We start from the raw sequence: 25,264 nt of genomic DNA, 5'->3' as shown, positions 1-25,264 counted from the left end.
CATGGAAGGCACATTTCCTGGTTCAACATAGCCATAGCAAGTGCTGTATAAGCAAAACCACATGGAGAAAATTAGAAAGCAGGGAAGGAAAAAATCCACCACAGCCAAGTGCTACCAAGGCGACACCTGCGTCTTCTGCTACCCTTTGAAGACTCTCCTAGAGAGGGTTTTGGCAAGTTTTTCACTAAGCTTGTGCTCAGCCCGATTCCAGGAGCCCTCAGGCTTCTGCAGTGCCGTAGGACAGCGTGGCTACTGCACTTTTAGGGGAAGGGCTTTAGGTGGGACGAGGTTAACTCAGAATGAGCCTCTGTTTTTAAGCATCTTAATCTTCGCAGCTCATGTTCTGAGGAAACCTAGAGAGCATGCTCCAGTGAGCTCTTATCACTGGGATGCTTGGCAACAGGCATTTCGTCCACCCTGCTAGGCCAAGTGGGCAGGAGGGAGCCAACCAGGTGGCCCCCAAATGACCTGTGCTTCAGAGAATGTGAATCTGGGGGGGGGGGGGTTGAGGTGGGGGGGGGGGGGGTGGGACGCGGGAGAGGAGTGAAGGCAAAGCATACTCTTGCTGGGCGTGGCACGTAGACTGATGGCATTGAGGACAACAATGGACTGTTGTAAAAAATGGGATCCAAAGCCCAGTGCACCCTCTGAGCAACACCCTCAGAGAACCCTACCAACTGCCTCCTCAAAATAAGGCTCCCAAATCCCTTGAGGAACCTGACATCTGGTGCCATTATGACCAGGGAAGGAATCAAGGGGACTAGGGGCAGAGGGACGGCTGGCCACGCCTGCACGCACGGAGGCAAGAGAACACAGGGCTCCCAAATTCAACCACATAGAAAGCCTTCCTGAAGATCTCCACCCACATCACTGTCCCCCTCCCCAGACATCTGCAGCTCTTCTGTCACCTGCCATCTGCCTTGAGGCGCCTCCTCCTTGCGCATGCATACAGTCTCACCGGAGGGATGACCTTGCCTGATGGCAGGGGCACCCTGAGCCCTCTGCGGACCTGTGGGAAGCTGGTGAGAGTTCCCCTCTGGAGACTTTGCTAACATGCTCACTTTGTTTGCATTCTGGGGAAAAGAAGCACTGAGAGTCACAGTGGCTGTCCCACACTTCTGCTAGAGTGAGCCAGAGTTCCAGGTATCTGACCAGAATGAAGAGTAAGCAGTCCGTTGAACTGGCTCTCAGGGTTTGTAATGCACAAAGAAGACCACCCTCCCCGACCTGATGGAGAGATTACAAGGAAGGGTCTCCTGACCCTCAGGGTATTTTAAGGACATCTGTTTCAGCTTTTTCGCTGCTATGACTAAATGATCTGACCAGCACAATTATAGAGGAGGAAAGGTTTATTTGAGGGTTCACGGTTTCAGAGGTCTTAGTCCATAGAAGGCCAGCTCTATGACTCCTGGCTCAAGTTGAGGCTGAACATCAAGGGGGGAAGAGCGCAGCAGAGGGAAGCAGCTCACATCATCAGGAAGCAGAGACTCCACTCTCCAGATACAAAGTATACACCCAAAGCCACGCCCCAATCCCCGGCCTCCTCCAGCCACACCCACCACTTCAGTTACCACTCAGTTAATCCTGTCCAGGGGGTTAACTCACTGATTGGGTTGAGACTCTCACAACCCAATCATTTCTCCTCTGAACCTTCTTGCATTGTCTCACACCTGAGCTTATGGGGGACACCTCGTATCCAAACCATAATAGTGTTCCACTCAGTCCTGTGCAACTCTGACCAGCTCCTAGGCTCTGCCATACCCAGAACCAACCCCGTGCCTCAACACAAAGGCCTCGTGGGGTTAGCTCAGGTAGGACATTTCCACATCCTGGGTCCAGTCTGTAACACGAACTTCACAGGATAAAAGAAGCACGGGTTACCAGAGGAGCTCAGCATATAGGCAAAGCTTCTGAGCAAGTGTGTAGATTCCTCTAAAGAAGTCACCTGTTACCAAGGTACTAAGAATTCATTTGTTAGAGCCTGAGATTTATAATAAAATCAAAAGACCATGGGATTAAAATTACTGGTGACAACTGACTGTCAACCTAAATGTCATTTCCCACTAAAAGAAATAAGGACTCCTTATAGAAATAAATGGTTGACTCCCATAATGGAGCAGAAACCATACATGATAAGCCCAGAGTACTACGTCATACCTGACGACCAAGACGCGATCAGAGTATACTGAGGCATGTCTTAAGGGTTCAAATTCACTTGACGCCCTTCCCACTGGCTAAAGATGGGGTGAACTGAGCTCGCCTCAGGAGAACAACAGCATTACATCCAAATACGTCAAACATGCTTAACCCAAAAGTTCGTAGTGACATTTAATAGGATGCTGAAACTCACTGGTCATCTTTGGGAAGGGCTCGGGAATTAACTCATTCTTTTGGAAATTGCTAAAGGGAAGATGCAAACAACTGCTCTTGCCTTTCCTTAGTACACCAGGTAGCTCGGTGGTGGACGAGAAGTTTCTCTTTACAATATATTCGAGATACTATCAGGGGGGAATGATAAAATTGCACCTCCACTTTGCAGCCCCCAATGAACGAATTTATCTCACAGTGATCACGAATAGCTGCTAATATGACAATAAGAAACAACTAGATATGACGTTTCACCACCTGATGGTGGCAGGCAAGATACCCCACTTAGATGTAATCTTACCAAAAAATCACCAGTGTTCACTCTGAATCTCAAACTTCCACAGTGGTGTTTCTCAGGCAGGACTACGTCCTCCTGGGAACACTCAGCAATGTCTGCAGTCACTGATGTGTGTGCACCAGTGTGTGTCCATGCTTGCACACTACTGGCATCTAGTGGGTAGAAGCCAGGAGTGCTGCTGGGACACGTTCCACAAGGCACAGGACAGACACCCTCCGGATCCCCCACAAAGAATTATCGGTCCCAAAACATCAGGTGCCAAAGTTAAACCACTCTTCTCTAAGTCTAATCATTGATTTATTTAAAAATCCAGGGGACAGAGGAACATGCTAAATGACGATGCAAGATAAATCAGCAGAATCCAGATGAGTGGGAATTCTATAGGCCAAACAACCGAGTCTCTTCGAAAATAATAGTCAGTAGCAGTCAAGTAAAAAAGGACAGCCAGGCACGTCTGTAATCCCAGGGACGGGGGAGGCTGAGGCAGGAGGTCTTGAGTTCAAAGCCACCCTCAGCAACACTGAGGCACTAAGAAACTCAGTGAGACCCTGTCTCTAAATAAAATGCAAAATAGAGCGGAGATGTGGCTCAGTGGTCAAGTGCCCCTGAGTTCAACCCTGGTACCCATCCCCCCCCCCGCCCCTGCCAAAATCGCTATATTTTTGAAACAACATACTGCAACATGGGCAGGGGCTATAAGATAATCCCCATCACTGGGGGGTGGCGGAGGTGATGGGACTGAGGGAGATACACATGAAATAGGTGTGCCAAGGTCTGGTGGGGGTGGGAGGAAGGCAATTTGGGGGCTTTTGATTCCATTTTTGCAGTACATTTTAGATATTCTGTAATAAAAAAGTTTTCATAGTTAACATTAGAGAAACTGTACCAGAGGTAGAATATGGCCTTTGTCAATATAAATAGGGCCTGGAATGCCAGGTGACATGGGTTGTGACAAGGCCACTGGGGCAGACAGACAAGGTCTAGACTCCCTAAAGCTTTATTTCCCTCTTGAAGGGAGTCAAACCTGACCTTCTATTCTAATGTGTCAACCGGTATCAACCCTGAGACTTCAACAGCAGGAAAGGCACAGTCGGCCGGTGGGTGCATGCCAGGAGAGGGGTGGGGGCGGGGACAGATGTGCACACTCTTCTGACCCCTGCAGGCAATTAACTTATACTCCCAGGCAGGAGGTGCCATTATCTTTAACTCAGTAGGCATAACTGTATATAATTAGAGGTCATAATTACAGTTCTCTTTTTAAAATGTGACCATGGTATCCAAGCCGACCTCTTGTGGTGGCCTGGCCTACACGCTGGGAAGTACAAAAAAGGCTTCCGGCTCCACTGCGCGGCCTCCCGTGACAGGCAGTCCCCGTCCCCGCAGAACTTCTAAGGCCAGCGTCCATGCGTTTTCCTGGGGAACTTTCTATCGGTTTGGGGTTTCCTAAGCATCATTTCCCACAGGGAAACATTTTACTTTTTCAACAGAACAGCCAGACTGGCCAGAGCTTCCACACTGTCTTTAGACCGTGGGGAAATGGCAAAAGCAACCATTCAAATTAATATGCCAGTAATTATGTGCATCTACTGTCTAATTATCCATGAAACGGCCAAGCCGAAAAGATCAATTCTGATCAGCTTTCCACTTGAGCATTTTGTTCAGTTATATGGGGACTCTGCTTCATCTTAAAATGCTGATTTATCATCCTTTTATTACATCTTATCATCGGCCCCATCTAGCAGTATTCCGACTCTGCCTAAACCACGATACAGAATGAATTGTTGGGCAGGGAAATCAAACCTACCTGGATTTTCTTATAGACAGACTGCTGGCAGCTCTGGACATGGAGTGACAGAATTTGTGAGCTGCAGGAGACCCTCTGGGAAGGAAAGGGACAGGCAGGCCAGGATGGAGTAGAAGACTCCGCCTGAGTCGGCGAACTAGCTGGGGGCTAAATAGGAGGCAGGAACCAAGCCTGACCCTGTCTCCAACCTCCTCAGCTTACCTTTCTCTTAGGCATCAAAAGAGGTTCTAACCTGTAACACCTTACAGAGAAAGACCGACGGACCAGTTACCAGTATTAAACAAGATTGGACAAGTCCTCTCAAATGCCTCTTCTAACCGTGCAGTGACACACCCTCCGGGGTGACATTGGCACCTGCTGCCTTCCCTGGATGTTTGGAAGAGTAAACTTTACTTCAGGCTCGCTGGATATTTCAGAAATACATATGATAAAAGTAAATGAGATGACAGAAAATCCAAAACATGTTGGAATCAAATTGTGATCATTGCCTTCTTTGGTGGCCTATGCTAATCCTAGTCCCTGCCACCAACATGAAGCCCAGGCAGCTCATTCATGCCTCTTCGTCCTTTACTTTATAGGAGCATCTGCCTCTTAGCCCATAAATCGTCCTGACAAAGAGCCAACTGCTTTCCAACAGTATGTTAAATCCTCAGCCAATGCTTGAAAAATTGCAGAGAGATATGGCAGCACTAGCTAATCTCTTCCTGGCTGAAAAGAGGAAGAGAATATTCCAAAGTTTAATATAAGCCATTGAAAATGGCGAAGAGACAATATCACCTCACCACATTCACATACCCCAGAGGTGAGTCTCTCTTGGAGGCCATGGGCTTCAAATAAATGGTCCTGGGAAATATAGTTCTTACCAGTAGATTTTTCTGGAATGCAACAGCCTGGAAGTGAATGCTGGTTCTCTATATTGGCAAAAGGGTCTTTATTCAGAAAAAAGAAAAACTTAGCTTCTATTCAGAGGTGTCCAAAACTAGAGTTTAAGTAGAATAATTGCCTTCCTACTTTAATAGATGTGTCACTACTAAGAAATACTACTTTACTACTATTTTCCTTTGGTTCAGCAAAAGAAAGCAAAGGAACAAATGTAAATTCATCACAACAAAGGTACTTAATTGAGACCAGTGCATTTGCATCTCAATGGAAAGTCCCTGCCCCACACACCAAGCAACTGCTTTGATAAAGTTGTCCTAACAGGGTAATGGGTAACGAGGAATTTTCAGAGGAAAAAGTCTAAAGTTTACAATTACTCAGTGGAAAATTTCATATAGTTACTTTGAGGAACTCCAGTGTCACTCTTCACAAGTATTTTGCAAAATATGTGCTGTTAGTCACAGTTCTAGAACTGGCCTGACGAAGTACCTGGCAGACAGACCACTGTCATTCAAACATCCTATTAAAATAAAAGGCTCGACTCTCCAAAGCTCTGTTTCATTGCTCAGTAAATCAGCATCCACCATATTTATCCCTAAGTGTCATTGGCTGCGTTAATTTCCACAAGCAAGCTGCAAATTAAATACCATCACTTCCTATTTCAATTAAATTTTGGTTCTGAACCGCGCAGTTCATTTAGTTATCTGTTGGCATCTGGGCAACCTCCGCACCTGGTGATAGAAAGGGTTAAAATCAGGAGCTCTGCTGGGTCATCCCCTTCCTCTGGCAGTTCAATAGACCAGAGCCAGTTTGAAGAAGTACCACATTCCAACCACATCATAAAGCCCAGCATCTGCTGAGTACCAAGTTCAGCTCACTCTGTGTTGCTTCATTCTATTCTCAGAAGAAACTACAGTTTGGATTCCAGAATACCATTAATTTTCACATCTCTCCCCACAGTCTAGCTGTCTATTTTCTCCATCTAAGCACTTTGCAAAATATAAAAAAATAAATAAATAAAGCAAAACAGAATAGCTAATGAATCCCAAAGTGGATTTGATTTTATCAATTTCACATAAAAATGTTAATTCATCCAACTCTTTTTTTCTTTTCTTTTCATTTCATCACTTTTTGTCTGTGCCCCATCCAAGCCAGCTGAGGTCACTGTACATGTTCTGCTTTCTGCAGTTTTCACTTCTGGAGGGATGAAACCTGAAGCAATTTGGGAGATTAAGCTTCCCAAGTAAATTCTTCTTTATCACAATCTTCATGTTCTTAAGTGGGCAAGTCATCTTGGTCATGTTTATTAACTAGAGGTAATAGGAAAGATCTTAATCAGAGCTTCAGTGTATGCACTGTAGAAACCATTTCTCACCCCGTGAATGTGGGCAGTTCTCAACTCCAAACACCGAATCTCATTAGTGCCCTGGGCCCTGATCAGCAGTACCTCGGCTTCATGATGACCCCCCCCAAACAAAAGCCTTCAAGGAGGAAGGAGATCCACACTCCCTCACACCAAAGATGGAGCAGGAGATGGTCCAGGAGGAGGGAGGCTGGTTGGTGGTCAGTCCGTAGGAAGATTCAAATGGAACCTGCAGGGCAAATGCTGGGATCTCATGCATGTTTCTGGAATGTGCTCTTATTTAACCAGCTCTTAGGGGCAGAGTATACAGGAAAGGGCGTCCCTGGCTTTACACTCTTGCATCTGAGGCTGTGTCTCACTCCTGAGCGTATCCAAGGACTACATGCTTTCCCCTTGGAGAGAGGGAGTTTATGATTCTTTGGTTGGGGTGATCCTGAAATATCTGCAGTGCTAGAAAGATGTGTTGTGTTACAGGCTGAATGTGAGCGTTGATGTGCTGGAGCTCTAACCCCAACACAAAGGCATCTGGGGACAGGCCCTTTGGGAAGTGATTACATTCTATGAAGTCTTGAGGGTGAGGTTCTCATGGTGGGACCAGTGGCCTCATGAGAGATCTCCTTGTCTCTCTCTGGCAGCACAGAGGAAAGGGCACACTGGAAAAAGGGCCAGAGGGAGCCATCTTCATGCCAGGAAAGGAGTCTTCTCCAGCAACGGAACCCTGCTGGACCTTGGCTCTGGACTTTCAGCCTCTGGAACTGTGAGAAGGGCCGTTTCTGTTCTTTCAGCCACTGGCCGGTGGTACTTTGCTATGGGGAGTGGAGCTGACTAAGATGCGTGCTTCGGCCGGCGCTGTCCTATCAGAACTCAACCACCCAAAGGACTGTGCCTGGTGGACGTGTGGCTCGCTCGACCTCTCTTCCGTTCTCTTCCTAGCTGGAGAAGGCAGGAAACTAAAGCCTTATCTTCAGATTCCCTTGCAGCTGGGTATGCATTTGGTTCTGTCAATGATATTGCCAGGCTGTGGCGGGGTGAAGTCCCCTGTGGCTCTTTTGGTGGCACATAGTGCTGTGGACAGGCCGGGGCTCCCTGGGGCAGGCAGGGTCATATCTCCAGTGCTCCAGGTGCTGAGAGGCAGCCTCTGGGTGGCGATGGTCTCTGGGTTGCTGCCAGCAAGTATGTTTCCCGACCTTGCAGATTCCGGCAATGGTGGCCTCCCCCTGGCTGGCTTCTATAGACCTCTAAAGCCATTCCCTGGAGGAGCCTGGGTTCCCCCCCCCCGGGGGCCCCTCCCAGTGATTTCGGAAGCACTTAATTCCCTGTACCGGCCTCCCCCTTTCTGTTTTGCCTTTCCTGCTCTGGATCGAGGGCCACAGAGTTAGGGACATCATTAACAAGAGGAACCCAGAGGGCTGTTTACTGCAGAAAGGCTGTGGTTGGGGAGTTGGCCCAGTGAAATCAGGCCAGGTTTGACACAGGCGAGGAGCAGTTACTTTCTATAACTTCTCTGTTTTTGAAACAGATAAATTACGAAGTTCAGTGTTCTTTTGTTTTTCTCCTCTGGAGGCTGCATGGGCATGTGTTCTGGGGCACAGGACAGTGTCAGGGCAGATCAGCGGGATGTGACTACATACCTGCTGCCCATCTTTCCCTCCTTCCACACGGCATGGCCTTGAGACAACCTCAGGTCAACACCAAATCCTGGCTTTCACCAAGGGCCTTGAAAGGAGAGCAAATCTTGGCAACAGTCACTAAATTTTGTTTAAGAAACAGACATCTCACTGGTGTGTGCTCATACTGGAAAATGAGACTTTGCTGCATGACTCCATTTCTCTCTTTGCCTTGGCTGCCAGGAAACTCAGGGCTGGGTTCTGAACCAATCACCATCTATTTCTTAGACCATACATCGTCTAATTCTACACCCAGGACTACTGATATTATTTCTTATACTTTTATCATTGCAAGTCACTTTTTTTTGAGATAGGTGAAATACGTGGATAAATAGCATTCACAATTGGTCTGAAGATGTGACACTCTCAGTTCACCACTATAGAAAACAATCAAGAGAAATAATGTCAGTCCCCTCTCCCTGTACCTTGGGGAGACAAGAAGACTGCCAGTCCAAGTTTCTAGACAAAAGCATGTAACTCCAAAAATTGTGGCACAGTTGCTCAAGTTGTGCACCTAACAATTTATGAGGCTACTGCTGCTTCTAAATTTTCCATGTGCCTTAACAAAGGTGATACTATCATGCACATCGCTGCCACAAGTTGCCACCTGGGTCTTTAACAATGAGCTTTCTCAAGGACCCTTGAAGATTTAAAAAAGCCAAGTCTCTTGGGGCAACATGCAAATTAAAAAGTAGTGAAACATTCCTGAAGAAGTCAGAAAATTCCCGAAGATCAACAAACCCATCTGCGTACACCCTCTCTGAACTTTGATGACTGTCTACCAACCAGTCTCGGCAGGTTGCCTAGCACAAATGGCCTCTGTTTCCTTATCTATTAATAAGGCAGTTTGCTTTTCTGTAAAGTAAGGGAGTCGATTCAGTCTCTACAACCGATTGTATCACGTGATTCCACCACCCATCCCACTCAGCTCCACTGGGTGTAGAGTGGACAAGGCGCACGTGTGGAAGTCCCTTTTGGAGACCCGGCCCGACCTTCTGTATGAAGGGACCCACTTTCCTGGCTGGACAGAAGGGCTACCCCTCGGGGCCTCTTGTTTGATTAATCTCTTCATGTCTGTTTGCTCTGCTGCCCCAACAGCCCCACAGCAAACGTGCCCCCCCCCCCCCCCGGGGCTCCAAATTGGGAACCTGCCTGTTTTGTTTGCTTTGGGCACAAGGAGGGAGCCAACAGCAGCTTTTGTAAGTCAAGTCCATAATAGTCCTCACTCAATTACAGCTGTGAAAAGATGGAAGCAGGGGAAGGAGGGCCCTTTCTGGGGCTGGGACCCCCTACTGACCCACCCCACCAAGCTTCCTTTCCATGGATTTGCCTCGCTTCATCTTGGATGGAAACTAACCACATTTTCTGCGTTGCTGGCCTGTGTCTTTTCCTCAGTCCAGTGAGGATGAAGATGAGTGAACACCTCCTATGTAAGCAGAGTATTTTCTTCAAAGAAAAAAAATATCACAGTCTATAAACCGGCTCCTTGAGAGTCAAACAATTCCATTTTCTGATCTGTATCACAGGGCTGGCATTGCTGCCGATGGCTTAACACTGTCACCAGCAAAGGGAAGGCAAGCTGTCTTTTTAAAAAGGCAGAATTAGTAGAATTTTCTGCAGAGGATTAACAACAACCATAACAAAAGAGAGGGGTAGGTGACGAGAGGGTAGTGTATTCTACGGAAAATTATTTTGCAAAGTGTCTAAACCTGATAAAAACAGGTCTGGTTGGTTCATTATGTAATTAAACTGCAGTCAGCAATGGGTAGGGTCTTCTATCTATCAAAATCTGAACTGGTTATTCAAGCTTTCATTAGGTGCAGTTTAGAGATTCTATTTAGGGAAGCCGCCCGATTTTTCTTGTCTGGGTTAGGGTTTTTTTTTTAAAGTGCTGCTTTGCAAATCTGGCTGCCAGTCTCCATAAAACAATCACCACCCTCCTCCCTCCCCAAATACCTTTTTGCTTCATTTCTTCAGAGTTAGATTTTTTTTTTTCTTTTTTTCTTTTTGGGCAAAAAGCCAAAGTAATATCCCAGCAAGCTATCTGACTTCTTTACAGAGACACATACTGTTTCATGTTTGATTTTGATTTTCAAAAGCAGAACAATTTTCACATCACTGTATAAAAGGCTTCCACTATTTAAAATGTCATTTCTAAATTAATTTTATGCCCCTGAGGCAGAACACATCTGACCACGACTGAATGCTATCCATTTAAATAAGGTGGATAAGGTTCTTGGAGGGAGGACGTAGTGGCAGAAAAACTTGCAGTTTTTAGAACAAGAAGTTAAGACTCAGTTGTTTCTGGAAGCCTACTTCCCCCTTTCACAAGCCCTGCCACCCCTGCCTCAGGTCCCCGGCCGCCCCAAAGCAGAAGGAAGTAGCTGCTCTGTGCAGTCTTTCTCGTGTGATGGTCCCAAGAATTTGCTGGCCCAAGAGACCTACCATGAGTGACATTCAATACGTGTGTCTGGTGCTGGCAGGCAGACAGCTGAAAAATCAGAAGCCTCGCTGTCTGAATGTTTTAACCACTGGGCTGGTGCTGGTGAAGAATGTACCTAGCACTCTCTCCATCTCACCTTGAAGACAGCCCAGAAACTTCTTGAAAAGAAAAATAACTAGTCCTCCCTTGATAAAGTTTCCTAACTTGCCATGAGTTGCTCAGAGGCAAAAGACACAAGCAGGATATTTTTGTTCTGGAGGTTAGAGGTCAGGTAAGCAGGCTAATGCCCTAACTGGGCCACCAGCATCAAGTTTGGCACCTGTGCTGACACACCCCTTTGATATCTGTTATGGTTTTTTTGGGTGGTGCTGGGGATTGAACCCAAGGCCTTGTGCTTGCAAGGAAAACTCTACTAACTGAGCTATCTCTCCAGCCCGAAAGGTGGTTAATAGGTGCTTGCCGAGGACTTAACTGTGAACGGGCACACAGGTAGCACTTGAAAATAGGAGCGGGTGGCAGGGAGAGCGCATGGAAGAATGGCATCTGAGTCATCAAAGCATTACTGCCCTGATTGGGTCTAAACTTCGCAACACCCCTGCTGGATAAAATCCCAAAACAAATAAACACGAAAACCCAAACTTCACCCAAGACCAAAAAAAAAAAAAAAAAAAAAATCGACAAGGGAGAGGTCAAAGGGTGAGCACATTTACACAACCATATTACAAATGCATTAGAATGCACTCAGGCCACGCATGGCCCTAACCTAGGTGCTCATCATCTATCTGGAACCACCTTCCAACAGGTCTCCCTGCCCACCTGCTGCCCCTCAGACTCAAACAACTTTTCCTTCTCAGTCTCCACTGGCATCAGAAGCCAAGTGGCCCACGCCCACACTGGAGCAGTGCTGCCCCACCAGCTTCCCACTCACCCTGCCAGCCCTGGCTCTCCGCACACGTTCCGGTTCACGTCCCCATCACTTTGGACCCGCGCCCTCATTCTTTGCAAAGAAAACCGTATGTGCCCCTTAATGGAAATTCCAGCTTCTACAATTCAAGGGATCATCTTCAGAACCTTCCATGACCATCTGATTCAATCTGTATGGCCCCTCAACCAAGCCAGAGGCTGTGTGGGGTCAAGGACTGTGGAATGAGCCTCTTAGTACATAGTCTATGTATCTTCCCTTCCCCCAGCACATGCCGTGCTGATTTTGTTGACAAATACTCCTTAATTTATCTTCTGTGAGCATCTTGAGCACATGGGACGTGTAAACCCTGCATGCTGCTCAAAAAAGGAGTAGCTGGGTTGGGAAAAGGACAGGAGTGCGATCTCTAGATGTTCTCTCTGCCCCGCTCAGAGAGAAGAGCACCAAAGGCTGGGGCCAGGCTCCTCTGGGTCCTAACCTCCATCATTCAGTAGCTGTGTGACTTTGGGAAAGCCACTTCACCTCTCTCATCTTCAGTTTCCTCTCTAAAGAAGACCATGCACTATAGGTCACAGAATGGAGGTTTAAAAAAAAAAAAAATGGCAAGAAGGTTACGTGTAAAAAATATTTACAATAAATTTGGTAGTCCCTTTAGAAATGTGAGCTTCCCAGGCCCACCAGTCAGACCCAGTAAACTACCAAAGGGGAAAAAAATGTAGCTCCTCAAAGCTTGGAAGTGGCCAGCTCCCCTCCTCTGGGGGAACCCTCCTCTGTGCTGAGCCTGCAGCATCGCTGCCGGCCCTGCTCACCATGCTGGTGGCTCCCCAAGGTGCCGATGCACTCAGGCAAAATGACCTAACATCTGTATTCTATTTGCTAATGAGCAATCATCATTTGTACCTTTCCTCCAGCCTGGGATTCAGCTGCTTGGAATACTAATGCCATTAGAAACTGGAGTCTTTTTTGCAAAAACACACTCATTTAGCAAACCCTGTTTAACTCATTGACATTGTTACGGTTGCTGGGATTCCTGGACAATACATGGCTAGTTCCTAAGCCCTCAATCCCTCCTGCACCGCTCCGTGCTTGCAGTAACTGGATGTCTGGCTGGGGACTGGGAGCCAGGAGACACGCCGGGTCCTAAGCTTGCCTCTGTAGCTAACTTGAAGGATCCAAGTGGACAAGTCAATGGACCTCTTTTTTTTTTTTTTTTTTTTCCTCGCAAATTTAATTTTTAATTACAAGGTTAATAAAAGAATACGGTTGCTTATTTAAAAAATTAGACCATTACAAAAAGGTCACCCAGTCCTATCCTTTGCCCCCTCCCTGAAGGTATTCATACCCATGAGCTTGGTAGGTTCTCTTCTTATATACAGACAGGCATCTGTACCTTTCAAAACCATCTAAGAGCAGTTGAGTTCCTGTGTGTTTTACCTACAGAGACACGCATTAATTTGCAATCCACCCCCAACCCCAGCCCTGCGCCCACACTCAACAGTAAGTCTTGGCCTCCATTCATCTGGAAACAGAGGGATGGAGCTCACGCCTTTTCATTGCTGCACAGGATGGAATCATCAGTTTATTTCAACATTTTCCTGGAAATGGCCGAGGTTGTTTCCAATTCTGGGTGTTTACCAAGAAGGTTGTGGGCAAGCGTTCTCGCACATGTCTGGCTCAAAGACTTCTGGGCCTTGCTTTCCTCATCGGTGACTCTATTTCCACTCTATGCTTTGTGTCATTAGGGGTCAACATTAAAAATCTTTGTTTTGACCCACAACTGTGCTCAGTTCAGCACCTGGTAAGACCTTCCTCAGTTTCCCAGACCACTCCCACCCCCACCCTGCACTGAGCTCGTTTGTTGTCTTCTGCTTTTATCTCCCACATCCAGTGACTCCCAATCTCCTATCTTCGTGAAATTCTGGCTCTTTAATAATTGACAAGCACCAATGCAGATGCCCAGAGCTCACGACTGACGGGCCCTATGCCCACGTTCACATGAATGTCATCCACAGGAGGGAAGGGCCTGTCTTGCTCATCGCCATGCCCCACAGGTGGGGTGGGGACCCCACATGTGGTGGGCTCTCATCAGATACGGCTACTCTTGCCATGTACTAAGTCAACTTGGCTTAACCACTCTGTGTCTCAGTTTCCTCATCTAGAGAATGTGCTAAAGGCATCTCCCTCCTCTGTAGGGTCGTCATGTGCAAATTAACACACACGAAGCTCTGAGAACTGGGACTGCTGGGGTGCAGTACTGAGCTATTGCTGGGCTACATGTGCCAGAAGCTGAAAGACAGAATATGAGGCAGGGTCCTCGCTACACACAGCATTAATAATTGGTTTGCAGTTTGTTCTACTTTTATTATAAAAGAATCTAATTTCACATCTGTATCAATTGACAAGCTGACGTTGTTTTCAGTTGCTTTCTCACTGCGTTTCAAAGTCCCATCCTCCCTTCTTCTCATTACATTTTCTTCTTCCTTTGCACCTTCAACTCCAGTTCTCCCAGGAGGGGCCAAGTACTCTGGCCTCCCTGGGTTCCATTTCAGATCATGGAAAGTGGCAGAGCAGTTGAGAATTCAGGATTTAGAGCAAGGTGGCATGGGTTCAAACTAGCTTAAGCACTTACCAGCAGTGTGACCCTAGTTAAGATACTTAACCTCTCTGTGCTCCAGTTTCTTTATCTGCCAATGGGCTGATACCACACACTCAGGGACGGTGTTGGGCACTTGTGCACTCTGCAGGCAATATTATCACTGTCAGATCAAATGACAAAACTGAAGTCCTGACATTTTAAGGACCTGCAACGTGAGTTGAATTTTCAGGTAATGCAATGGATGTTTCTGGGCTGTGCACGCACATGATCTTTCTACACTGCCTGCCCCACACCTTGCTGGGTCAAGAAGATCATGAAGAATCATGATAGAAGATAGAAGAATCATGATAGAATCATGGCTAGAAGATCAGAAGGAGGGATGCAGCCATGACTGGCAGGACAATGGAGATGGACCCAAATGGTACTCCTGGCCTTGGCCGGTGGGAAAGCCTCTGCAGCTGACCTGGCCAGGCAACTCGACACCAACAGTCACATTAGGTGAGTTTCCATCAACAGTATCCAAGTGCCTACTTTGAAAGGCAGGACAGACACGTTGGAGACTCAGCTGAACAACGACTGACCTGAGAACCACCCAAGACCAGCTAAACAAAGATGAGCTTCAGGTTAGGCAGTTCTACGAGAAGGGTTGTTCACCTGAGGTCTAACTCAATAGAACAAGGACAGAAAAATAACTGAGGGGAGGCACCCTTGACAGCAAGGAGGACCATGGAAATTAATTACAGGGCTCTACGGAAAAACATATTTGAGCCCTGAAGCTCAGGGAGTCCAGCCAGTGGCTGCCAAGTGAGCTCAGGGATGCATTAAAAACATAACCTCTGTTTCCACCGGCAAGCAGCAGGACCAAGAGGCACAGAATTTGTCGCTAAGGCAGAAGCTGGGGTGTGTACAGCAAGCCCTAGCACAGTTTCAGGGCCGCTCAGAATTACTACTAAGAAAAAAAATGTAGCATGGATTTTATTATTTGACAGTAAATATGGTGGTAACAATGATTATTTTGTTATAACTAGACTTCTATTCCTGCCGTCCTATGCTGGCGTTTCTTCCTTTCTCCGGGATGGTGTTCTATTGCTATGACAACCATAACATTTTGCACACCACAGAGCACTATATCATGTATCACCATGACAGAAAAGGAAATGCCATACTGTACTTAAAAGCCACCTTCTCCTCTCTCTCGCTTTTAAAGTCTGTTATCACCCCACATGCATTATTCCCCACACCATATTATATATAACCTTTGGTTACAGTCAGATTTGTGATATATGCAGCAAAAGCCAAAAAGCCTTGCAAATCCCTTAACATTTTATAACAAATAAAAGATAACCAAACTGCATTATTCTGGCTTTTCTTCGACACTGTTACAAAGAACTTGCTTTTACCAACTTCCTCACTGGATCAAAGGCCTTTGTCAAGACTTCTGAAACGTCTGCCTCTTGCGGTAGAAACTCTCGGTGACACTGTGGGGGAATGAAGTGTTCCCCTTTGGAAGATTTTTTCTGACACGTGAAGCAATGCCTCTTGAAATAACTGGCTGTTGCCTCTTTTCTTTTTCTTCATTCTTAAATATTTTAAGAAAATTAAAAAATTGTATCAAACACTCACTTCCCTGTCTACATAATCTTTTCTGGAGGACTTTGTCGTCACCATGGAAACCCATCACTGGGCACTGCAGGGGCGCTCAGTGCTCTCCATTGCTGATGTCACCTGGGAGTTGCCCCACCAGCTGAGGTGCTTAGGAGCTGCGGCCAGAGGGTCAGCTGACAATGGACATTTTCACACCCATCAGCACTGCTTATTTCCATAAGAAGGGAACCGTATGGAAACTGGGCATGGCCCCTAAGCAGTTTCAAGGTCTCTGGGCTCCAGTGGAAGGCATCTGATATACTGAGATATAAACAACGTAGAATCCAGTCTAGTGGCTGCGCAGGGGTGCAGACCTCTGTGAGGGGACCGAGGGATCCAGTAGGTTTACCCTCAATCTGGGGAATGTGGGTCATGTGAAACCTTTAAGTTGTGGCTTCATTTAGACAATGACTATAAAAAGGGGTTCATCTAAGCAATTAGGGGTGCTGGTACCGGCTGAGTTCAGGTCGACACCCACTGGTCACCAAGACATCTCAGCTGGCAGAGAAGGCAGCTCTGCCTGCCCAGAAAATTTCCCAAGGAAAGGCGATGCCCCCAAGGACGGGTGGTGATACAATTAACTGTCCATTTAGTGCAGTATCACTTTCTTTCTTTTATCCTTCCCTCCTTTCCCTTTGTTTAAAACAGAAAACGTAAGTAAGCAATTGTATGTTTTTGTAACTTGGGACAAAAGTTCTGCAGACAGTATCTGAATGATGGAAAGCCTTAGGGTTACTGTAAAACAAACAACAACAACAAAACAGGACTTAAAATTTTAAAATATGCGAACCAGATTTGCTTACTGGGCTGATATTTGCAGTCATTCGAATGATCATGTTCTAATTGAGGGCCACCCTCTGAATTAATTCACGTCTGAGCCACTCTGCCCAGGACTTCTCTGTGAGGAGAGAATGAAGATGGGGTCAGAGGAGCACGGTGAGGCTGTGCAGGGGCCTGTCGGGGCTCCAGTGGGGGAGCAAGGGACCTTGGATCCAGGGTCAGACTGCCACTGCTTTCTGCAGCCCTTGCCTTGGGAAGGCAGCAGGGAAGGTGACAGGCGGGGGCATGGGTTGTTGATGGCCGCCTGGCAGTTTGGGGGGATTTGTTTGTTCATTTTTGTGAATTCCCTTGGGATAAGAAGTTTAGAAATCCTGAGGATTGAACTCTGCTCCCAGGGAGCTTCCGGATGCTCAAATTGCTCAGACTTTCCCCCGGAAGCTGTTAGAAGAACCCTGCAGGTCGCTTCCATCCTGATAGGGACTTAGGGCGATACTACTGGGAAGTCAAGGGTGCGGCAGTGTTTGGTGCTGGAGAAAAGTTTCTAAGGACCCCTAATGCAAGACAGAAGGGAGGGGGTCCTCATAAAAGGGAGGTCTTTCCTTCTTGGACAACTCAGGCAAGCATCTTTTAAACTCAGGAAAACTTAGAATAAAGCATAGAAAAGAAAAATCAAATCTGTAAGGTGAGTTTTCAAAATAAGAAATCGATGCAGATTCAGTATTTTACATTTTAGTTGCGATTATGAGAATTGGCCTATTAGAATAACAGACCTATCTTGAAATATTAATCTTAATATGTGGATTAAATAATGGACTTAGACTTTGAGTTGAAGTTGAAATCTCACCAAGGTCATATACACTATAAGAACATTTAAAAGGCCATAAGGTGTAGCATACTTATAAGCTTAATTAGATTTGTGAGACTTGCTTAAGTGCTCTGAGAGGTTTGTTTGTTGAGTCAGGCAATTGAGTACTTATAAATTTAATAAGTTCGATTTCCTTTACAAATGCAGTTTAAAATGTTTAAAGGAGTTTAATTAACTAAGTTTGCAAATCTAACCAAACATTAATAAAGGGGCCCTTTAAAAGTGATTGTTAAAAACTGCTAGGCTTATAAATAAAATAATGACATTTGGGAACAGCTCAAGGAAAGGTGAGGTTTTAAAATTTTAACTCCAATAGGAGTTCATCTTAAAGAATAAATATCAGATTGTTTTTTTCCTCTGCTCAAAATGCTTTGACACCCCACCTGCCTGTCTAGAGCACCGTTTTAGTTACTCAGTGTTCACTCGTAACTTACTGATGCACCGAGGTGGCAGGTGTTGTGCTAGACACCACAGAGTGTGTCCCAGCTTTAAACTGTGTGTGAGTAACTACCTAGAAACCAGGTGTCAACTATGGAAGGCAGAAACTACTACAAAATTGAGAGGAAGGACATCAGTGCAGGCAACATAATGGAATAATACTGACTCGGATCGGTTTCAAATTTACTTCTTAAAGTTCATGAGTGTCCCCCCAGTCATTACCTGCTGTCCTCAGTGCATTTCCTTGCCTCTGCTGCCTGCTAACTGGAAGCTCAGGTTTTTGGTCTGCTAGAGTTATGTGTAAAGTAAAGGTGAATACGACTGGAGAGTTTGTTCTCAGAATTCTTTATGCTTCCTTTCTGACCTTCATGTTCCATTCCTCACCTGCTTTATAGGTGCAGCTGTCAGGTAATTGGCCTCTGGACAAATATTCTGCACCAGAAATAGGCTTATGACTGACCAATTTTAGATATAAAACAAGAGCAACTTTCTTTCTAAAATTAAGTCCAGAAGGCAAGAGTGCCTCTAGTGAGAAAATAATAAATTCCCAAGTGATAGAGGAGAAAGCAAGCCTAACTATTGGATCATCAATCTACCAGGGAGACTTTTTATTTATTTGCTTTAAGAGTATGACTATAGGGAAATCTTAAATCACTCTTCATTAAGGGTTAGGGTTGCGTGCCCCACTTGTATGCTGAAGCAGAACCGCAGAACCTGACCTTGTTCTGCAAAGGTCATTGCAGGTGTAACCAATCAAGATGGCCACGCTGGAGCCCGGTGGCCCTAAGTGCTTATTAAAAAGGGAAATCTGAGCACAGACAGAAGCTTGAGGAGAACACCAGGGGGGACTGGAGCTGAAGCCCAGGAGCAACCAGGGCCTAGATCTCCTGCGTCTTCGGAGGGAGTGCAGCCAGCCCTGCCCACACTCACATTTCACACTCTGATCCCCACAACGGTGACACAGTATCTGCTGTTTAAGCTACTCCATTTGTGGGACTTTGTTAAGGCCGTCCCATCAAACTAACCCACCAAGTACAGGGAGCTGGGAGAAAAGGCAGCTTCGGGAACAGCCCGTGAGACTGTACCACAGGCCAATTCACGTTTGATTTCAAACTTCTTTTTATAAACCCTGAACTAGACTCCAACGAAAGCATGAGTGAGCCTCGTGAACACACAGGCACTCCTCAGCACCCAAGAACAAGGAGTTCTGAGTTGTTCGGGGGTCTGGCTGATCATCTGCCCAAATCACGACTTTCTATGCCCCCCAAAATGCAAAGGACATAAACCAGAGCGTATCCGCTGTGGTCTTCTCCCCAGCATCCGAGAATGAGCTCTCCTCCCTCATTCAGTACTTCATCACCTGGACCTCTTCCAAGGCTCCTACCCCACCTGGATAAAATCAGACCGATCAAGTTTTCCCATCCAATCACGTCAGGAATGCGACTAGTCGGTACATGAGGAACCGTGTGTAGGAAAACATCGTGGGATTTTCAAAGCTTCCAGAACAGCAGTTCCTCTGAACCTTTAGGGACTCCGTGACAGACAAATTCTACGGTGACCCCTGTGAGCCTGTATCATGTCCCTGCCTAAGTGCAGGTGTGCCTGGATTCTCGTAATGAGGCAGTACAGGCAGGTGACGGATGATCACTTCTAGATGTGCACCTGAGGCTGTGTCTTAGCACAATGAAACCAGAGATGCTCGTATGGCTTGAAGTGACCAGCAGGCTGGTGATCACTGGGAACCTGGAGTCGCTGAGAATGGACCCCGGCTACAGCCACCAAGAAAAGAGGGACCTCCACTCTAATAGCTGCAGAGATCTGAATTCCTGGACTGTGAGCGAAAGAGGCTCCATGTGGCCTTGAAAGAGGACCCGGTTTCCAGAAAAAAGCACACAGACCAGTCTGGGGCAGCCCGGGGAGACCCTGGGCAGAGAATCCCTCCTGGACTCCTGACCCACAGAAGTTGACTTAATACAAGCACGTCGTCTGAAGCTGCTGTTTGAAGTAATTTGTCACGCAACACAGAAAACCAACACACGGATGATGTCCTTTGGTGAGCTGATGAAGAACTGGACTCTCATTGGCACAGCTCAGTCACCAAGACACACAATTAGAATATGATTTCAGGGATATTTCAGACTCTCTAGAACTCATGCAAGTTCCAGGACACCTGGCTATACACCTTTCTTTATAAGGATGGCCTTCTTGGCCCTTTCAGCAGTTTGAAATGTGAATTTAAGTAATTTCTACTTCATTCTAAATCTATAAAATATCCACTGTAATGTTGCATCTCCTTTGACTTGCTTAGAATGATTCAAACAAAAACAGATTTTAAGACAAGGCGATTTCTTATTTCATTAGAGGGATATCTTCAATCCTGTCTCCCGTACCTTAATTATGGGAACCAAAAAAGTAGGGGTCTGTAGGAATCTGGGAAGTTGTATTTAGAAGATAGAAAAAGAACTTATTCAGAATTCATGTAACACCTGGAAGGAATTTACTTCATAATCCAAATGTCCTTTGGGGTGATGTATTAGAAAGAAAAAAAAAGTTCTGGGATTCAATCTGGTTTTCTTATTTCGTAGTTGTCTACGTGGGAGAAGATACTCATTTTTCTGGGTCTGGGTTTTCTCTATCACAAAATGAGATGTTCTGAGGATTAGAGGAAATAAGTCATGAAAGAGCCTCACCCAGTGCCTGGCCTTGTAACCAGCAGCACAGCATTGCCTGGAAGGGCAGAAGGAAGAGCAAGGAGCACAGTCATCCCCGGGCCCTGGAGTGCCAGGGTAGAAGGCAGAGTGGTGGCCCCCAGGCTGCAACAGGGAAGGGTGAACGTCCACCACAACTACCCTCACCACCCGCATGCCAAGCAACGTCCAAGACAACTTAGGGTGAGACAAGGATTCTGCTGGTCAAGGAAGTAGAGAGACAAACATAACCTCAAAACATACAGACCGACCCTGGCGTGCAGGAGTACTTACTAACACGTGCGATTCTGACCGTAGGGTTACAGTCGCTCTGTGGATACAGCACCCTTCTACCTTGGTGGCTGTGGGATCGCAGACATGGGAGAACACATAGTTTGCCAAAAAACAGTCGGGATCCATCCTGGCTCAGACCACACTGTAGCGATGTGCTTGGTACAGAAGTCAGATGGGTGTGGGGACACAGGGGCTGCTGTTTGGCCAGGAACCAAATGCCAGTGACCCCTCACCAGTCAGAGGCTTTTCATTCATAAGCAAGTGTTCTCCCTGGCCCATCTTCTGCTGTGCTTGAGATGCAGGGCTGGGTATGGACAACAGGGCAAAGGGCTGTCCCTCTGCGGGACACCTACCAGACCACTGAGAGAGGAAAGGAGGGAGGGGTGACATTCAGAGGAGTGAAGAAGAGTTACAGTCTAGACACAGAGGGAACAGGGGGATGTCACCTGGAACTAACCAGCCAGCCAGTCAGCTCTGGACTGCAGAAGCCCTGGCCACATGGCCCCCAGTCTAACACAAGTAGCAAAAGCCTTGAAGTTAGATCAGGGTCTTGTCCCTGGGTGCTCTGGTGTGAGACACGGTACACCACGGCTGACCAATGGCCTTCAGAAAAGGGAGGGCACTCAGCGTCATGAATTCTCTAGTTCAAAACGAAAGCACACCAGCGCTTTCCTGATCTGGTATCTCTGCTCTCCTGGGAAACCAGGAGCAGGGCGTCTCCTGCCACAATACCCTGTGGTTGGCTAATGTCTACGTAGCTCTGTGTCCAGGAGTCTGCAAACCCTTCCACGGGGGGACGATGCCCCCTTCATTCTGTGTGCCAGGTGTCTAAACGAGATGCAAGCGCTGAGAACGTCTGCAGAATGGATGGCCCTTGTCTCCGCTCCGCTTCCTTTCCTAGTCCCTTCACCTCCCTGATCCCCTACCTACCAACCCCTAAGGGGAGGGCCAGGCTCTCTGCCACTGAATTCCAACCCCATCCCACACACATCAGCTGTGCTGCCTGGGGCAAGTCACTGCCCCTCTAAGGACCACTTTCCCCCATGTGGTTACTGACATGTCTACGTACAGGGTTGGGGCTGCCTGTGTATCTATGTGAAGGACCTCGGCCCACTCTGGGCACTAAGTATTCCAGAGCTCGCTGCTGGTACTGTTATTTTCACAACTACTTGTTTGTTTTATTTATTACAGTTATCGTTTCTCATCTGTCTCCCTGACAAGTTCCCATAAGGACAGAGACTTGGGTCTGTCTGTCACTGATGATGCCAAGCACCCAGAACTGTGCCAGGCCCTAATCAATATGTAGCAGGACACTTGTCATTCTCTACGTTCGCTTACAATGTTCTGCCTTGTCTCTCAATGTAGATGGAAGTTCTCTGCTTTCTGCTGAAAATAATAGCCTCCATTTGTAAAGTACTTCCACATCTATTTTCTCATTTGGGACTCACGACAACCCTGTAATAAATCCCCCTGGCGTCCACTGGAGGAGCACATGCCCAGCAGCTCAGCAAAACCATCAGGGCCGGTGGCTGATAATGATGAGATGACCCACGCTGCCTCACCTGTGAAAGGCCATTTGTTACCTGATGAGCAGGAGCAAGTCTGCCTAAATTTTTTTTTTTTTTTTTGCATTGATTTTGTTCTACTGAACAAAATGAGTTTTCTTTTCTTCTTCGTCCCCAAATGCTACTTTAAAATAGCTTTTTTTTTTTTTTTTCTTTTCAATTAAAGTAGTCTATTTCCTGGTAGAAAATCTGAAGAAAAACTTAAGAAGAGTGTTAAAAATCAGAATTTCCCACAAACTTATTTGGTGCTAGATCTTGCATGATTATAGGAAGCACAGATCCCAGTCATGATGGTTCGACTTGAGATGTCTCAACTTTAGGAGGAGATGAAGGTGACGTGCATTCAGTGGAAACTGTTTCAAATTTTGAATCTGGGTCTCTTCCCAGGCTAGTGATCGGGACTCTGATCTTTCATAATGCTGTGCAGAGGCCATAAGCTGTAGCTCCCAACCAGCCCTGTGATCACAAAAGAATACCACTGACCCTGTATGGTGTGCGGTGTTGCAAAGCTAGGGTGGTCAGTGTGTGGGGTGGATCAACTGCACTTTTGACCTATGGTATTTTCAATTTTTGATGAATTTATCAGGATGCAACCCGATGTATTTGTAGCAACCATTATGGTTCTATCAAAAGGGAACTTAGCTGGTTGGTTTATTGGGTGCACTGGCCACATGGAATTCTGGCAGTCAAGAGCAGCCCAGGCCTGAGGAGCTAGGGAGCTAACAGGAGCTAAGAAGCCAAGATGCTGGGACAGGGCAGAGTAGAGATCTGATCTGATCTGACTGGTGAGGGGGTTCAGAGTGAAAGGGATCACCTCTCAGTTCCATTGATTCAGTTTTTTTGGAGCAGGACATGGACAACAGTGGCTATTGAGAAGATCCCAGCCAGGGACTCTGGATGTCTGTAAGAGCCAGACACTGAGCCTTCACATGCAAGGCTGCCCTAAGCCATCCAGGACTCTGCTTCAGACCCACCTCCTGAGAGGTGACTCTGAGCTGGGGCACAGGGCAGATATGCCTATGATCCATTCCTCCATCTCCACACAGGGCAGATGGGAAGGAACAGGGGCAAATGAACTGTAGGTTGGCTCATATTGATGGGCTGGGGATCTGGGCAGGGCAGCAAACTGTGGCTACTGAGCTGACATTTGCAAGAGCTGGGATGAGCCCAAAATGGGATCAAGTGCGAGCAGCCACCACTGTAGAGTCAGGTAAGCTCAGTCTTGCAGCAAAGCAGAAACCGGAGTACCAAGAATGAATGCCACCTGCCCCAAGGGTGTCCGGACCAAGCCTGGAAAAAGTCAAAGGAGTGACCTTGTGGCAGCCATAACATTCACTACATTATTGCAGCTTTCTGTATCTGTGACTCCAGGTTTCTGACCAGCCAGCAGTATGGGCAGAAACCAGAAGGTTCCTGCAAGTCAGAATCTGAAGGTCAGTTCTTTCAGACTGCTCTTCTGTAGGATGACATATGTGTCTGAAACTCAAAGTCCTCAAATGCCAACTGTTCACGTATATACAGTTCATCCTACATATAGTATTACTGATAACCAAGACCCCACCTGCCTTATTTAATCAATAAAATCACTGCCTCGGCTATTACAAGAACTATGAACTGTTGCTATCTTCTATCCCCATTACAATGGATGTAAACCAGGGCAACAAAAACCAGGATCCTTAATTATATAACCAGGAAGGATTATATAACAAAAGTCCTGATGCAATTCTACCTGTCTCTGTGCCAAAGAGGCCGAAAGAACACAGCTTTGCAGAAGTAACACGAGCCGCCAAGAGCTGTGCAAACCATCTTTCAACATTGGTTTAGCTAATCCCACTTACTCACCATCCACCAAAGCCTTCTGCTCTTCTAGCCCTATTTTTCCACAGCACTGGCGAAGCAGCCCCATTCCAGGGCAACGGTCCGTTAAAGTGACAGTGCACTTGCAATGACAAGATATAACGCAAGAAGGAAAAGGAGAGTGTCCACTGCTCTGAGAAGGTGGTCTCCAGGGCCCAGCGTGGCCATGATCATAGAGCTGCTAAAGACATCTTTGCCATTTCAAAATGGCAGGACACTGATCACTAACAACAGGAAGCGTCTGCACCAAGAACCATTTGAAAACTACACAGCACTTCTTTGTTGGAGGAACTCAAAAAACAATAATAGTAACAACAACAACAAAAAAAACCCTCCTCCTTCTTCCTTTCAGAGTGTGCTTCCAAGCAAGATGATCCTTCCTCACGTTTCCTTTATGTCTTACCAACAGAAATTACATGCAAGGGGACTGGACACAAAGGATGCTCGTGCAAGCTATGTGCCTCACAGATGACATTCTTTGGGACCTGAAGGAGAGATATTGATTTGGAGCTGCCAAGATGCCACGTATGCCTTGCCGCCGCCACAATGAACCTACCCAGCACTCTCCAACCCTGACTTCATGCATCCAGAAAGCTGAAATTGAATGCAAATGACATTAGCTGCTCTACTTCACCCAGCACACGAGCAGGAAAAGCGAGAACCGGGGTAAAGCAATGAGTTGGTGGTCTATGAGTCACACGATAGCTGCCAATGTCACAAACTCCACTCTCTCTAACACCTGGGTGTTTAGAGTCAATGAAGCTGGAATTACCCATCTACTAAGGAAAACAACGT

At 46.6% G+C, this 25,264-nt stretch overlaps 1 protein-coding gene and 1 long non-coding RNA gene across 9 annotated transcripts in view; one reads left to right on the top strand and one right to left on the bottom strand.

Moving 5' to 3' along the window:
- FOXN3 (forkhead box N3) overlaps positions 1-25,264 on the bottom strand; it is a 403,349-nt gene that overhangs the window by 42,328 nt on the left and 335,757 nt on the right. The gene's annotated exons all lie outside the window — the stretch shown is intronic.
- LOC306655069 lies at positions 11,188-17,270 on the top strand. The gene is made up of 2 exons (XR_013762184.1): positions 11,188-14,640; positions 14,677-17,270. It is a non-coding gene; the product is annotated as an uncharacterized lncRNA (long non-coding RNA).

The sequence above is a fragment of the Sciurus vulgaris genome (assembly GCF_902686455.1).
Source record: "Sciurus vulgaris genome assembly, chromosome: 2".
Classification (NCBI taxonomy): Eukaryota; Metazoa; Chordata; class Mammalia; order Rodentia; family Sciuridae; genus Sciurus; species Sciurus vulgaris.
The sequence above is the reverse complement of the archived record's forward strand: the minus strand, read 5'-3'. Positions and strand labels throughout refer to the sequence as shown.